Genomic DNA, 15446 nt, shown 5'->3' with positions numbered 1-15446 from the left:
CGCGCGGAGCGAGGGAGGCCCGCGGGGCGCGCGGCGGGGCCCAGGGGGCGGGGGCTCGGGCGTCGCTAAGGCCGGGCGGGCGGGCGCCGGCGCGAGGGCCCTTAGCAACGGGCCGCGGGCGCGCGCGGGCCGCGAGGGCGCGCGGGGGCCGGCGGGCGCGTGGGGCCGGCGGCGCTCGCGGGCTCCTGCCGCTCCCACGCGCGCGGGCGGCGGGGGCGGGGGCGGGGCGGGCGAGCGCGCCGGGGATTTCCAGCGGCGAGAGGAAGTGCCTGCGAGAGGGTGCGTGAGGGCGCGAGGGAGCGCGGCGCGGCCGCCGCGTGCGCGAGCCGGGTTGCAGCCCAGCCGGGACTTTCCAGCCGGCGGCGCGGCGGCGGCCGCCGGCCCTTCCCCGCCCCCCGACATGGGGCTGCCCGGGGAGCAGGACGCTGCGGACCGCGGCGGAGGACGCGCCCGGCGCCCCTGAGCCGGCCGAGCGGCGCGGACCGCGAGGTGAGGGGCCGCGGCTGGCAGGGCGCGGGCGGCCCGGGAGCCGCAGCGGGCGGGCGGGTGGGCCTGGGCGCGCGGCCCGCTCCGTCCCGGCGCCTCCATCCCGCGCCCTCGGCGGCGGGGCCGGCGGGCCCGGGGCGGCGCAGGCCCGGCCGGTCCTGGCGGCGAGTGCGGGTGCGGCGCCAGCCTGGCTCTCCGCCCCAGTCGGGCTGCCTCCCGCCCCCCCAGCGCCGCAACTTCGGAAAACTTTGTCCTGGAGGCTCGGCTCCGGGCGGAGGGGGGTCGGGGCCGCGGCTTTTCAGGAAACGCGGCGCGGAGGCCTCTTCACGAACGTGACCCCCGTGGGGTGTTGAGAAATCAGCATCTCCCGCGAGGCCGGTGTATTTTTTACGCGATTAGAGACGAGCTGATTCGGGGTGTCTGCATAGACGAACGTGCTCACCCTGTGTTAGTTTAGGTGGGGGTTTTTAAAACCATTATTTAAAAGTTTATACTGAGTCATTCCTCTGCAGATGAACCTCTGACTGATTCATAATCAGAGAGCTGCAGTGGCGTCGGTCGAAGGCAGGCGGGCACTGGGATCCAGTTTTGGGCAAAATGCACAGATTCTGCCTCCGATTAATACTAAAGGTCAGAATGGGCTCCCCGAGGTGCAGATAATTAAAATGATCCCTGCCACGGTGTTTACATTTTCATCTTTAGGCGCCAGGCTGTTGCTCACGTATGTTTTGCCATGTTTCCACTCTGTCACCCCCGTTTGGGGACGTCGATTTAATATTTGGGCCTTTAGAGAGAATTCTGTGTGGAAAATTCTTTACCTTTAATTTGAAACAGCAACAAAATGGAAATGGATGAAGTGGTGTGGACGTGCTTTGAAATTTAAGAAGGCTTCACGTAGTGGTCCGTTGAAGGATACAGTTTTATTTCACATTTTTTGTACTAAGCTCTCAGTCAGTTTTCAGAATGAGATGTGTGTGTGTTTACATATTTATTTTTGTGGAGTCATAAAGGCTGTATTGAGGACCGTTGTAGCCGCTTCTTAATTTGCATTCACAGCATACAACTGAAGAGGAGCCATAATTTTTTTCCCCCTAGCATTTGCTGTGAATACACACTGGCGAAGCCTTTGGAAATGTTTTCTGTTATGTCGTACGTGCCAGTAAAATCCTTATTTTGAGAAATGACTAGGTGGACTATCAGTTGGTCTTAAAATCTTCTCATGTCTTTGACATCTTTGAAAATGGCCTGTTAAAAGACTGCATCATATGTACGATGTCTGGCAAAATAGTGTACAGCATTCTCTTTTCAAATGAGAGGAAATGTTTACCTTTTCACCATGTTGTGACAATATAAATATTAAGAATTAGTCTAAAGATGAAAACTCTTTGGCCAAAACAAAAATAAGCCTTATCAGTATGAAAACTGGAAAATATCATCTGAGACTGGAAATCCCTGTGAGTAGGTGCTCATGGTGGAAACCCTGGCAGACCTTGGATTCCAGCATCACTAGTTAATATCAGACCTGATCATGGATAAGGTGTAAGATGTAAGGTGTCTCACGCAGACGCCATCTGTTCCAGCTGTCACAATGCAGAAGCCAGGAAAGCAAAGAGAGCTGGCCAGGGAGAATTCCAGCATTTTTTTTTTTTCTTCTTCCTTGAGACATTCCTGTGAATTTTTCTGTGAGAGGAAAAGAAGACCAATTATTTTCCTTGGATGCTTTTTGGAATTAATAAGATGGTCTCAGTGAGAAGGCTGTAAAGACATTCCATTAGAAATAGGCAATAGCAGTGGCCAATTGTTTCTGTTAATACCATCAAAATGTCCCTATTCTTGTTTGTGTCTTGAAGAAAGTCATTCATTTAACTGAAACATCTGAGCTGCTGGTTGCTGTTTTTCCCTGTTTAGGATTTAGATTCTCTAAACACTGCTACTAGAATGCCTTTAATTTTTCACTGTTCAGCTCTAGAAGGACCTTTCTGGGGTATTGTCAGGATAGATGAGAATGATTTATCATTCCGTTAAGATCCTTTTTTGCAATGTTAAAGCTGTACTTCAGGAAAGATAAACCTGTGACTGTGGCGTTGCAAGTCTGAGCTAGCTCAAGCAAACAAAGGAAATTGCGTTAAATCTGCCCATCTCTATTTCTCTTCTTCATATAGCAACTCTCCAAACAACAAGTGATCTGATCTATGAAATATTATGCAATAGCTGGATTTCCTTGCAGTGGTCAGTTTAAGAACTATTGAGTTAGCAGAGGAGATGTTTCATGACCAAGGCCCTCAGTGTAGATTCCATGAAGTCAGGACCCCTTGTGTGTTTCTTTGTCAGCATTCACAGAGGAAGAAAAATTATTTGGTGGGTTTTTTTTTTGGGGGTGGGGTGTAATAATAACTGACTTCAGATACAGAGAGAAACTGGGAAGAGAACTACAGAGTGAGAAAGAAGCAGGTGAGGCCAGAGGATTTGGAAGGCCACCAGAGAGAGGCAGCCGAGGCCTGAATGTGGAGATAATGTTTAGACCTGCTTTGAGCAGGAGGAATGAAGCCAGAGGGAGGGAGGCCCAGATGCCCTGCAGGCGGTAGAGAGAGGAATGGAGATAGGTGCTTGTGGGGTTTGCACCACAGCAGCAGCCTTTGGGTCTCAAAGGAGCTAATGGAAATAGAATAAAATTCAATTTTAAACAGAAAAGAAAAAAAATGTAAGATGTTAAATGTGCTTGGGTACTATCTGTTATTCATAATTAAAAATACTTTCTCATTTTAGAAAGCCTTTATTGACTGTCTAAGTTCTGTACAACAGTATTCCAGGAAATGGGGGGAGGTGGAGGCAGACCAACCTAGGAAGGAGAAGATGAGATTTCTATCATTAAGAATAAACGTTTTTTTTGGTGAAATTTCGTTGGTCTGTGCAGACGACTTGGGGTAAGTTGGCAGGTAGTGGGATGTCGTAAATGCAGGTGCCTGTTGGTTTCTGTCAACTCAGGAATCAGGTTGGAATTCTTCCTGTATTCTGTACTCCTTGAGATAAGTGGATTATTAACTGGGACTTGGGAGTGTTTTTCTCATTTAATTAATACTCAATTAATGAGCCCTGAATTCCCACAATGTTCTAGTTATGGTGCTAGGATGAGTGAGACATAGCACCGCCTGTTAGGATGTGATCTGCAGGAATATGGGACATCTTGGCCCCTGTGCATGGTGAGAGGAGTTGCCAAAAACCAACACATATTTGACTGAGAAACACCAGGACAGGAGCTTGTGGCAGGAATAGTAAGGAAAAATGAAAATGCACCATCCTGCCCTCTGGGAGCTGACCGCTCTGCTGAGAGTAAAGACCCACCAGATAGAAACTAGAAAGTCATGAAATACAGGATGAAATCAATCAGTGGATTGTGTAGGAGATTGGAAGTATGGTGGGAGTTCATAATGGAAAGGGAAAGCTCTTGGCTGGCTGGGGTAGTCAGGGAAAGGCTTCTGGGAAGCAGCGTCGAGTTGAGCCCCAGCATCAAGAAGGCTCTGGTACAAGGGGACCATCTGGACCCTCGTTTAGGGCCCTAAGAGTGGTAATGAGAGGATCTCCTCCCTTCCCACTTTGTTTTGGTAAGATGCGACCTGACAGTTTGTTGTCCTTTTGCCCCTTGCCAGTAGATGTGGTGCTGGCCATGCTTCTGCTCAGTGGGTTTCCAGTTGGGAAGTTGCATGTGCTGTCCTCTGGCTCTTTCCCCAGGCCCTTTTGTGACTGGGAGCTCAAGTGGGTTGGGCAGTCTGCTACTATGCCGGGCATGATCTTTGGAGGGGAACAGAGAAGTGGGCCCTAACCTTGGCGGCAGCACATTGCTGTCCCTACTGTTTCTTGCTGTAGGTAGAACGTCTCAAAAAGTGGTGGTGGGGAGAGGGGCGTAAATGTTAAAAAGCCCCTTCACCCAAACCTACTGCGCTGTCCTCCGTGCTGAAATGACCTAAACGCCTACGTTTCATTTCATGATTCACTTTTTTTTCTAGAATTTGTTTCATACTGATTTGACCATTTAAAAAAAATTTAAATGGAGGTTGTTTGTTAACTTCTCCTGAGGCCATCAGGATCTGCTGCTCTGATAGTCTCATTTCCTTTCCGGTTGAACCACTGATTCTGTGGCAAAACCCAAAAGCATATTTATTAGAAACTTGATTTCTTAAGTGGAGAGGAAAGCTGAATTGATTAACCAGTAGGGTAATAGAATCTTTAGGAAAACAGTAGCATCAAAGTGATGGAATGTGTGTCTCCAGGAGTCATGATAATTGTATTGAAGGTTTTTGGAGATTAACTTTGTTTCCTGGAAGGTTTATGCCCATTAGGTAGCTGGCATACGGGTAAAGTACTGAGGTACTTGTTACCTGCCCCCCCCCAAGGGCAGCTACATGGTAAGCGCTTGGTCATGGTGTCCAGATTCTGCAAGTTTGGAAGACAAAAAGGGTGTGACAGATGCCCCATAGTGGTTCCATGTAGTTTGGAATATATGTCCACAGTTGGATGTGTTTTGCAGCTAGCTGCCTCCCTTGACTGTGTTCGCCTGGAGGTCAGGATTCTCCCCTCCTGTTGTTCTGGTTCTGCTTGGCTCTGGAGTTTGTTGCGTTAGGGGAGTTTTGTGATGGGAAACTTCATTTAACATGTAACTTTTGGCCAGGCGCGTGACTCACACCTGTAATCCTAGCACTCTGGGAGGCCGAGGTGGTGGATTGTTTGAGCTCAGGAGTTCGAGACCAGCCTGAGCAAGAGTGAGACCCATCTCTACTAAAAAAGAGAAAGAAATTATCTGGGCAACTAAAAATATAAATAGAAAAAATTAGCCCGGCATGGTGGTGCATGCCTGTAGTCCCAGCTACTCGGGAGGCTGAGGCAGTAGGATCACTTAAGCCCAGGAGTTTGAGGCTGCTGTGAGCTAGGCTGACGCCATGGCATTCACTCTAGCCAGGGCAACAAAGCGAGACTCTGTCTCAAAAAAAAAAAAGTCATGTTCTTGGGTGCTTTTAATTAGTTAAAAGCTAGAAGAACAGGGAAACTAGTTTTCTTGAGCTCTTCCTTGTCCAGTAATGCCCGGAAGTTATAACTTTATGCTGCAAATTAAATTCTCTCCATTTTGGATTAATATAGCCTGCTGTTTGAAACCTTATTATAGGGTAAATTAAGTGTTTAGGCTTCAAAAGGCTTTTCTGTGTGACTTTACCCTTAGTGGGAGTCGGGGCAGACCCATTACATTTTATCTTAAAATTTAATGTGAATTTTACGTTATAATAATATGTCAGCATTATTACTGACATATAATAATACGTCAGTAATATTTTTAATTATTTTAATGTAAACTCACTTTGAGCTCAAAATCTTTTAGTACAATTGATTCTGTATTATGTTTATCCTTGGCTCCCCTAGGATCCCCAGGGATCCCCTGGAATGTCACCATGTACTCCTGGGGCTATCTCCCTGCTTGAGATAGCTTGAGAAGCATGGCATGGTAGAGGGCACCAGCTTTGAGGATCTGAATTCTAGTCCTGCCCTTTGTAATTAGCAGTGGAATGACCTTGGGCAGGCTGCTTGGCTTCTGAGTTGGTTTCCCCATCTGTATAATGGGGCCACTAGCACCATGGACATCACTTGCTTGTTATGAGTGAGCTGGATGATAAAGCATTCTACACATGTTAATTTTCATAGTAATAGAAGATTGAGATACAGTAGAGCAAGAATGTTAAGATCTTAGAATATAAACATAATGTGTCAGATCTTGTTAGTGGGGACTGCAGATATTTTCTAGTTGAATTCTCTCATTTTATGTGGAAGGCATCTGAGGCTCAGAGTGTTTGGGTAAGTAACTCTCCCGAGTCAAATAATGGCAAAGCAAGGGCTATTCTCTCCGCGTAGGTTTTTTGCTGAATTTTTCACCTTCCCAGGATTTTTCCCAAGAAGCTGCTTGGCTTCTAATTCCAACTAGGGATAATTGAGAATTATTTAATCACCCATATTTTTTGAGAATTTACTATGTGCCAGGAGCTCTGCTAGTTGCTGAAGCTAAAAAGTCAAGTAAGATGCTATCTGATCACTGTTGTCAAGGAGCTTCTGGGTGATCAATGAGCCAGAAGAATACTTTGGTTTTGGCACAGTGTGGTAGGTGCTGTGACAATAGACCAAAGGCACTGTGGGATCCAGGGGCACTGTGCAGTTTGGACCTGGGTTAGTAGGAGGTGTTTCCCAGGGAGGTAACTCTTAAAGGATGAGCATGAGCAAGTTAGCAGAGGAGTAGAGGAAACATGGATGGCGGAGAGTCACATGTCAGAGGGCCCATGAGTCTGAAGTGGTTCCCTTGTGGCTGTCGTTCAGGGAGAGGGCACCAGAAAAGGGAGCTGGCTACCTCTGGGTGCCGCCTTTGTGCCAGCCTATCTGTAGAGGTAGGAATTATCCCCATTTTACAGATGAGGAAAAGGAAGAGCAAGAGCAGCAGGCCTGTTGGACTCTAGAGTTCATGTTTTCATCACTGTTCTGTGGTCAGTTTAAGCTGAATTGCAATCCAATTTTAGGTTTTGTTCAGATTCTAGACTTTTTGGTTTTGCTTTCGGAGTCTAGACTTTGGTTTTGCTGCTGTATAGTGCTTTGTAAAAAAAAAAAAAAAGTGTTTTTCCAGTGCGCATTTTCATGCAGCCTTTCCCTTTCATCCAGCATCTGTTTTGCTTATGTTGGCTTAGTCTAGTCAGCACTCCATATTTTAAGTTATTTTCTTATAGCAGCAACATTGCATTCAATATCCTTTAACGAATTCAGTTAGGATGTTCTTTACCCCTGTGGTTCAGATGTTGCTTACATCTTGCTAAGTAGCAGTCCCTAACCTGATTTACTAATGTGGTTTTTTTCTCCTTTCTCCCTCTTAATTTACGTTTAAACCAGTAGTCTAGTAATATCGATAGTATTTAGTCATTATGTCTTTACAGAGTTTTACAAACATTAGCTTGTTAGTGCTGAACAAGTCCCCAAGGCCTGGTCACTCTGTAGAGAACATAATGGTTGCAGCCCAGCACCTATTCATTTTGAATTTAATTATAACTACAGAGCGCTTATGGAAATATAAGTGAAAGGCAAAGAAGCCCTCTCCACAGTTAGCAGGGAAATGATGTTGTTGGCTATTTTGGAGAAAATTTTATATGGCTCTTCTGCTAGAACCACTGTAAAGTTTTTGAACAAGGAACTTGGAAGTATCAGTGCCACTGGACTGAGGTGTGGGGGCTGGGGCTTGCTTGGCCATCTGTACTTGCTCTAGGAAGGTCTGTGAGTAATGGGACACAGCTGGACACTAAGGCTGCTCGGTTAGGTCCTTGGGGTGAGAGAGGGTTGATTTCTTTGTTCTTAGACAAGTTGGCCCTTTGAGAGCGGAGGCAGTGAAACCTCATGTCTCGGGGGCCTTCCCTGCCCTTTCCAGGTTGAGGGATGTTTGGTGCCTCTTGGATGGGTCTCTAGTGTTGATACAACAAGCATGTTAAGGGTAAGGTCCCTTCATTCTTTGTTTTCCACAGTCTGGCCTAAGATGCATATAGGAAAAATGAGACAAGATTATGTGTGGAAGGAGTCAGACCTGGTTTGAGTTCTGGTCCTTCCTTTAGCTAACTGTGATGTTATTTATCTTCTCTGAACCTCAGTCTTCTCATCTATGAAAAGGCAACTGTAGAGTTATGGAAATGAATGGTGATGATTGTTATACAACATTATGAATGTATTTAATACCACTGAACTGTACACTTAAAAAATGATTAAGATGGTATATTTTGTTACATATATTTTACCATAATGAAAAAGTAATTGGGCCAGGTGCCATGGATCATGGCTGTAATCCCAGCACTTTAGGAGGCCGAGGGTGGAGGATCACTTGAGGCCAGGAGTTTGAGACAACCGTGGGCAACATAGTAAGGTGCCATGCACCTGTAGTCCTAGGTACTTCAGAGGCTGAGGCAGGAGGCTCACTTGAGGCTGCAGTGAGCTATGATTGGGCCACTGCACTCCAGCCTGGGCAACAGAGTGAGACCTTGTCTCTAAAAAAAAAAAAAAAAAAAAAAAAGTAATTGTGAGGGTTAAAATATGAGAACCTAGTAGTCAGAACTAATCATTCCTGTCCCCCCTCCTTTCCTGAATGATTCAAAAAAGGAATGACTTGTTAGCAAAGGTTGATGACAGGCCCTCTTGGGAGTATGGCCTGACCCTGGAAGAGTATCTTACAAGTGGGAGTAGAAGGACAGTAATGGACTGTAAATAAATAAATAATTTTTATTTCAGCATATTACGGGGTACAAATGTTTAGGTTACATATACTGCCTTTGCCCCGCCCAAGTCAGAGCTTCAAGCATGTCCATCCCCCAGACAGTGTGTACCGTACCCATTAGGTGTGAATATGCCCCTCCCACCTCCCTCTAATAAATTATTTATAACGGAGTGAAATGTCTGGGAACTAAAGTCATAGTATATTTGCATAAGAAGGCACCTCTGTGTTTAGATATGCCCCCCCTTTTGTTAAAGAAAACATTTTTTACACATGATGAATTTTGGTAAGTTTAAATTCATATTTTAGCACTTAATTTTCTTCCATTATTTAGCAGGAATAATATTCTTCAATATTCTTCAGTTTATTCAGGTCTGTGTTCAGATTTAATAGCCTGTGCTGTCACTTTCTAGTCTCTTACCTTGCTTTTTTTCTTCGTAGCAGAGAGTGTTTGTCCATCTCCTTAGCCTATGTACCAGGAGAGTGCCTCTCATATGGTAGGTACTCAAGTATTTGTATAAATGCATCAATACATTAACAGTCCATCATTTTCTTTTATTGAGGCAAAATCCACGTAACATGTTATACAATTTAACCATTTTAAAACGTGCAGCTCAGTGGTATTTAAAGTATTCATGATGTTGTGTAACTACCAGCTCTCTCTACTTTCAAAACTTTTTCATTACCCCATACTCATTAAGTAATCACTCCATTCCCTCCTCTTCCCATCCCCTGTTAACGTCTCGTCTGCTTGTGGTCTGTGAATTTGCCTATTTCTAGATATGTCATATAAAAGGAATCATATACTATGTGACCTTTTGTGTCTAGCTTCTTTTACTTAGCATAATATTTTTGGGGTACATCCAAGTTGTAGCACGAATCAGTATCTCCCTTTTTATGGCTGAATAAAATTCCATTTTATGTGTGTATATACCACAATTTGTTTATCCAGTTTTCTGTTTGTGAGCATTTGGACTGTTTTTACCTTTTGACTATTATAAATAATGCCGCTATAAACGTTTATGTACAAGTTTCTGTGTAGATATGTGTATATGCCTAGGAGTGGAATGGCTGCTCATGTGGTAATTCTGTGTTTAACTTATCCCTACCAGCAGTGTTCCAATTTCTGCATGTCTATGCTAACACTTTCTGTTTTTGTTTTTTTATTTAAATTAAAGCTAATTCTAGTGGGTGGGAAGTGGTATCTCATTGTGGTTTTGATATGTATTTCCTCAGTGACCAATGGTATTGAATGTCTTTTCATGTGCTTTTTGACCATTCATGTATATATATATATTTTTTTTTTTTTGAACAATGTCTGTTTAAGCCCTTTGCCCATGTTTTAATTGGGTTGTCTTTTTGATGTTGAGGTGTGTTTTTTTTCTTTCTTTTTTTTTTTTGAGACAGAGTATCACTTGGTGTGCCTGTGTAGAGTACAGTGATGTGATTGTAGCTCACTGCAAGCTCCAACTCCTGGGCTGTGAGCTTGAGCCTCCTGAGTAGCTGGGATTACAGGTGCAGGCCACAACACCCGGCTGGGTTTTGTTGTTTTGGTTATTTTATTTTATTTTTGTTTTTCTTGTTTTCATTTTGTAGAGATGGGGTCTCACTTTGCTCAGGCTGGTGTCGAACCCCTGAGCTCCAGCTATCCTCCCACCTCAGCCTCCCAGAGAGCTAGGATTACAGGTGTGAGCCACTGCACCCGGCGTGTAAGAGTTCTTTATATAATTGTGCATCCTAAACCCTTATTAGATATATGATTTTCAAATGTTTTCTCCCATTGTGCAGGTTTTTTTCATACATTTTCTTGGTAATGTTCTTTGCACAAAAGTTTTTAATTTTGATGAGATCCAATTCTTTTTTTTGTTGTTGTTGTGCTTTTGTTGTCAAATCGAAGAATGCATGGCTAAATCCTAGGACATGCAGATTTACTACTATGTTTTCTTCTAAGGGTTTTATAGTTTTATTTTTTACATTTAGGGATTTGATCCATTTTGAGTTAATTTTTGTATATGGACCACAATAGGACTCCCACTTCATTTTTTTGTATGTTGTTATCCAGTTATCCCAGCATGACTTAAGAGACTGTTTTTCCCTATTGAATGGTCTTGGCACCTTTGTTAAGAAAACAATGGGCCAGGCTGGGTGTGGTGGCTCACTCCTGTAATCCTAGCACTTTGGGAGGCTGAGATGGGAGGATTACTTGCAGCCAGGGTTTGAAACCAGCCTGAGCAAGAGTGAGACCTGTCTTTACAAAAAAACAGAAAATTTAGCCAGGCATGGTGGCACTTGCCTGTAGTCCCAGCTACTCGGGAGGCTGAGGCAGGAGGATCACTCCAGCCCAGGAGTTTGAGGTTGTAGTGATCTGCTGTGATGCCACTGCACTCCAGCCCTGGGGACAGAGTGATACTGTCTCAAAAAACAAAACAAAACAAAAGGCCGGGTGCCGTGGCTCACGCCTGTAATCCTAGCATTCTGGGAGGCCGAGGTGGGCGGATTGTTTGAGCTCAGGAGTTCGAGACCAGCCTGAGCAAGAGCAAGACCTCGTCTCTACTTAAAAAAAAAAAAAAAAATAGAAAGAAATTAGCTGGACAACTAAAAATATATAGAAAAAATTAGCCGGACATGGTGGCGCACGCCTGTAGTCCCAGCTACTTGGGAGACTGAGGCAGGAGGATTGCTTAAACCCAGGAGTTTGAGGTTGCTGTGAGCTAGGCTGACACCATGGCACTCTAGCCTGGGCAACAGAGCAAGACTCTGTCTCAAAAAAAAAAAAAAAAAATTTGGCTATAGATTTTTGCATTTATTTCTGGACTCAAAATTCTGTTTCATTACTCTGTATGCCCTTATGTCAGTACCACACTATTTTAATTGCTGTAGCTTTGTAGTAAGTTTTGAAGTAGTAAGTTTGGGAAGTATGAGTCTTCCAACTTTGTTTTTCATTTTAAATATTGTTTTGGCTATTTGGGGCCCGTTGCAGTGTCATACAAATTTGAAGGTCAACTTTTCCATTTCTGCAAAAAAGGTCATTGGAATTTTAATAGTAATTGCATTGAATCTGTAGCTTGTTTTGGGGAGTTGCCATCTTAATAATATTAAGTCTTTCAATCCATGAATATGAGGTGTCTTTCCATTTATTTTTGCCTTCTTTAATTTCTTCCAACAATATTTTGTAGTTTGAGTGTACAAATCATTCACCTCTTTGGATAAATTTATTTCTAGGTGTTTTATTCTTGTGGATTCTATTGTAAATGAAATTGTTTTCTTACCTTTCTTTTTGGATTGTTCGTTGCTGGTGTATAAAAACAAAACTGATATTTGTGTGTTGGTCTTATGCCCTACAAGTTTGCTGAATTTATTTTTTGCCTCTAGTAGTTATTTTGTGGGTTCTATGTATTTTCTTCTTTCTTCTTTCCTTTCCTTTCTTTTCCTTCTTTCTCTTCTTTCTTCTCTTTCTTCCTTCCTTTCTCTCCTTTCTCTCCTTCCTTCCTCTCCTCACCTCTCCTTTCCTTTTTTCTTTTCTTTTTCTCTCTTTTTTTTCTTTTCTTTCTTTCTCTTCTTTCTTCTCTTTCTTCCTTTCTTCCTCTCCTTTCTCTCCTTTTCTTTTCTTTTTTTTTCTTTTTCTTTTTTTTAGACACAGGGTCTCTCTCACTCTGTTGCCCAGGCTGGAATGCAGTGGGATGATCATAACTTGCTATAACTTCCAGTGTCTGGGTTCAAGTGATCCTCCTGTCTCAGCCACCCAAGTAGCTGGGACTACAGGTGTGCAGCACCATGCCTGGTGAATATTTTTTTCTTTTTTCTTTTTTTTAGAGACGGAGTGTCACTATGTTGCCCAGGCTGGTACTGGACTTAAGTGTTCCTCCCATCTTGGCCTCCCAAAGTGTTGAGATTACAAACTTGAGCCACCACTCTTGGCCAGGATTTCTTTACACAGAATCATGTCATCTGAAAATAGAAATAGTTTAATACTTATTTCCAATTTGGGTGCCTTTTATTTATTTTTCTTGCCTAATTTCTCTGACTAGGACATCCAGTGTTGAATAGCAGTGGTGAAAGTGAGCATGCTCATATTGTTCCTGATCATAGGGGAAGCTTTCGGTCTTCACCATTGATTATGAAGTTAGCTGTGGGTTGGTTTTTTTGTTTGTTTTGTTTTTTTATAAGTGTCCTTTTTTTTTCTTTTTGGGGGGGAGGTTGTGAGGACAGGTGCTCAGTTTCCTTGTTTGTTTTTGTTGAGACAGAGTCTCTGCTGCCCTAGGTAGAGAGCGGTGGTGTCATTGTAGCTCACTGCAACCTCCAAATCCTGGGCTCTAAGCAATCCTTCTGCCTCAGCCTCCTGGCTAGCTGGGACTACAGGCACATGCACTGCAACCTCTGGCTGGGTTTTGGTTTGTTTCTTAAATTTCTTTTTGTTAGAGACAGGGTCTCACTGTTGCTCAGGCTAGTCTCAAATTCCTGAGCTCAAGCAATCCTCCTTGGCCTCCCAGTGTGCTAGGTTTACAGGCCTGAGCCACCATGCCCGGCCTATAAATGCCCTTTATGGTATTAAGGAAGTTCCCTTTTATTCATAGTTTGCTGAGTGTTTTTTATCATGAAAGATTGTTGAATTTTGTCAAATGGTTTTTGTGCATCTTCTGAGATGATGATGTGAGTTTTTTTTCTTTTGTTTTATTAGTGTGGTATATTATATTGATGCATGTTGAATCATACTGGCATTTCTGGGATAAATCCCCCTTTTCATGGTATATAATCCGTTTAAGGTGTTGTTAGATTCAGTTTGCCACTATTTTGTTGAGGATTTTTGTGTCTATGTTCATAAGGAATATTGGTCTGTAGTTCTCTTTTCTTGTGGTATATTTGGCTTTGGTATCAGCATACCAAGCATATTTTGACTGTACATTGTGCTTCAGAATTTTGAAACTTGCCCTCCCCTAATTTGGAGGATATAAAAAATGATAGGAGGGTTTCAAAGCAGACAGGAGAACCCTTTGATGATGATCATACCATGTGCCTTCTCACTTCTCAACACATATACACTCGTGCTGTAGTATTAGCTCTAAGGCATAGGAGGCTGCCCCCAGTGGCTCACTGCTGGGGAAAATCATGGCTAATACTATCACCAGAACCCTGTGTCCACCAGTGGAGAACCAGGAAAGGGAATGTTATTCCTAATGCTAGGGCAGGAAAGAGGTTTGCTTCTTTCATTTCCTGTAAAAGCCACAGATTGTTCCGGATAATAATTGCAGAGTAACAAACCACCCTAAACAGTAGTGACTTAAAACAGTAATCATGGTTCTGTGGCTGATCAGGCAGGGCTCAGCTGGGTGATTCTTCTGCTCCCTTTGGCACTGACTGAGGTTACTCACTGATATTCTTATGGTGGCTGGTCTGGTCTTAAGGGTCCAACACACTGTCCTCACATGCGTGGATGATCAGAAGGCCAAGGTCAGTGGCTTCTCCCTTTCTATGTAGTCTCAGGGCCTCTGCAGATGGCCTCTCTGCTAAGGTGGTTAGACTTCTTATGTGGCAGCACAGGACTCCTAGACTGAGTGTTCCAGGTAAGGATGTGAAAACTGCCAGTCTCTTAAGCCTGGGCTTGGAAATCAGTGTAGCATTACTCCTGTCATGTTCTGTTGGTCACAGAAGCCACAGAGCCCTCCTAGATTTAAGGAAAGGGCACATGGACCCTACTTCTTGATGAGAGGAGGGTCAAAGAATTTGTGACCATTTTTAATCCACTACACATATGGTGGTTAGATTCTGTAGGGCTCGTAGTAGCATATGTCAGATACACTTCTGAAAAGTGTTATGGGCTAAAATGGAAATCCCTACTGTTGTATGTTACCCATTTTCTGTGAGGAAGTGCATTCTGTGTTCTGAATATGAGGTTGACCGGGGTTAGTTAAAAAAAAAAAAAAAAGACTTAAAAAAAAAAGAATTCACGAGTAGACTTTTGGAATATACTCATTTATAAAATGATAACTGTATGTATAAAATATGTCATATACTTACTCAGCAGCCCTAACCTATTTGTCAAGAGTTTTTCAAGTACAACTTCAGGTCCATAAATTTTCCTTTCCTATTTGTTTTGTTTTGGAGACAGAGTCTCACTGTTGCCCTGGCTAGAGTGCAGTGGCATCATTGTAGCCCCCTGCATCCTAAAACTCCTGGGCTCATGCCTCAGCCTTCTGAGTAGTTGGGACTACAAGTGTGTACCACCACGCCTGGCTAATTTTTTTTCTTTTTGGTAGAGATGGGTTCTTGGGGTTTTGCTCTTGCTCAGGCTGACCTTGAACTCCTGACTTAAAGCAGTCCTCCCACCTCGGCCTCCCAGACTGCTAGGATTACAGACGTGAGCCACCACTCCCAGCCCTCCCTTCCTATTTTAAAAATTATTTGAAACCTTATTTTTATTTGGAAGAGTACTGTGGAATTTCTGTATTTCTCTCTGTTCTTAAAAAGTAACTTCATTGAGGCCAGGCGCGGTGGCTCACGCCTGTAATCCTAGCACTTTGGGAGGCTGAGGCGGGTGGATCACTCGAGGTCAGGAGTTCGAGACCAGCCTGAGCAAGAGTGAGACCCCCGTCTCTACTAAAAATAGAAAGAGATGATCTGGCCAACTAAAAATATATACAGAAAAAATTAGCCGGGCATGGTGGCGCATGCCTGTAGTCCCAGGTACTTG

The 15446-nt window shown here is 43.8% G+C and overlaps 1 protein-coding gene across 3 annotated transcripts in view; it reads left to right on the top strand.

Moving 5' to 3' along the window:
• The first annotated feature begins 384 nt into the window (after positions 1–384).
• TRAF3 (TNF receptor associated factor 3) overlaps positions 385–15446 on the top strand; it is a 107818-nt gene continuing 92756 nt past the window's right edge. For all 3 annotated transcript variants that reach the window (XM_045560361.1, XM_045560362.1, XM_045560347.1), the window contains exon 1: positions 385–489. The gene's annotated coding sequence lies outside the window, so the exon portion shown is untranslated. The remainder of the gene's footprint in view (positions 490–15446) is intronic.

This window comes from Lemur catta, chromosome 1 (genome assembly GCF_020740605.2).
Source record: "Lemur catta isolate mLemCat1 chromosome 1, mLemCat1.pri, whole genome shotgun sequence".
NCBI classification, from domain to species: domain Eukaryota; kingdom Metazoa; phylum Chordata; class Mammalia; order Primates; family Lemuridae; genus Lemur; species Lemur catta.
The sequence above is the reverse complement of the archived record's forward strand: the minus strand, read 5'-3'. Positions and strand labels throughout refer to the sequence as shown.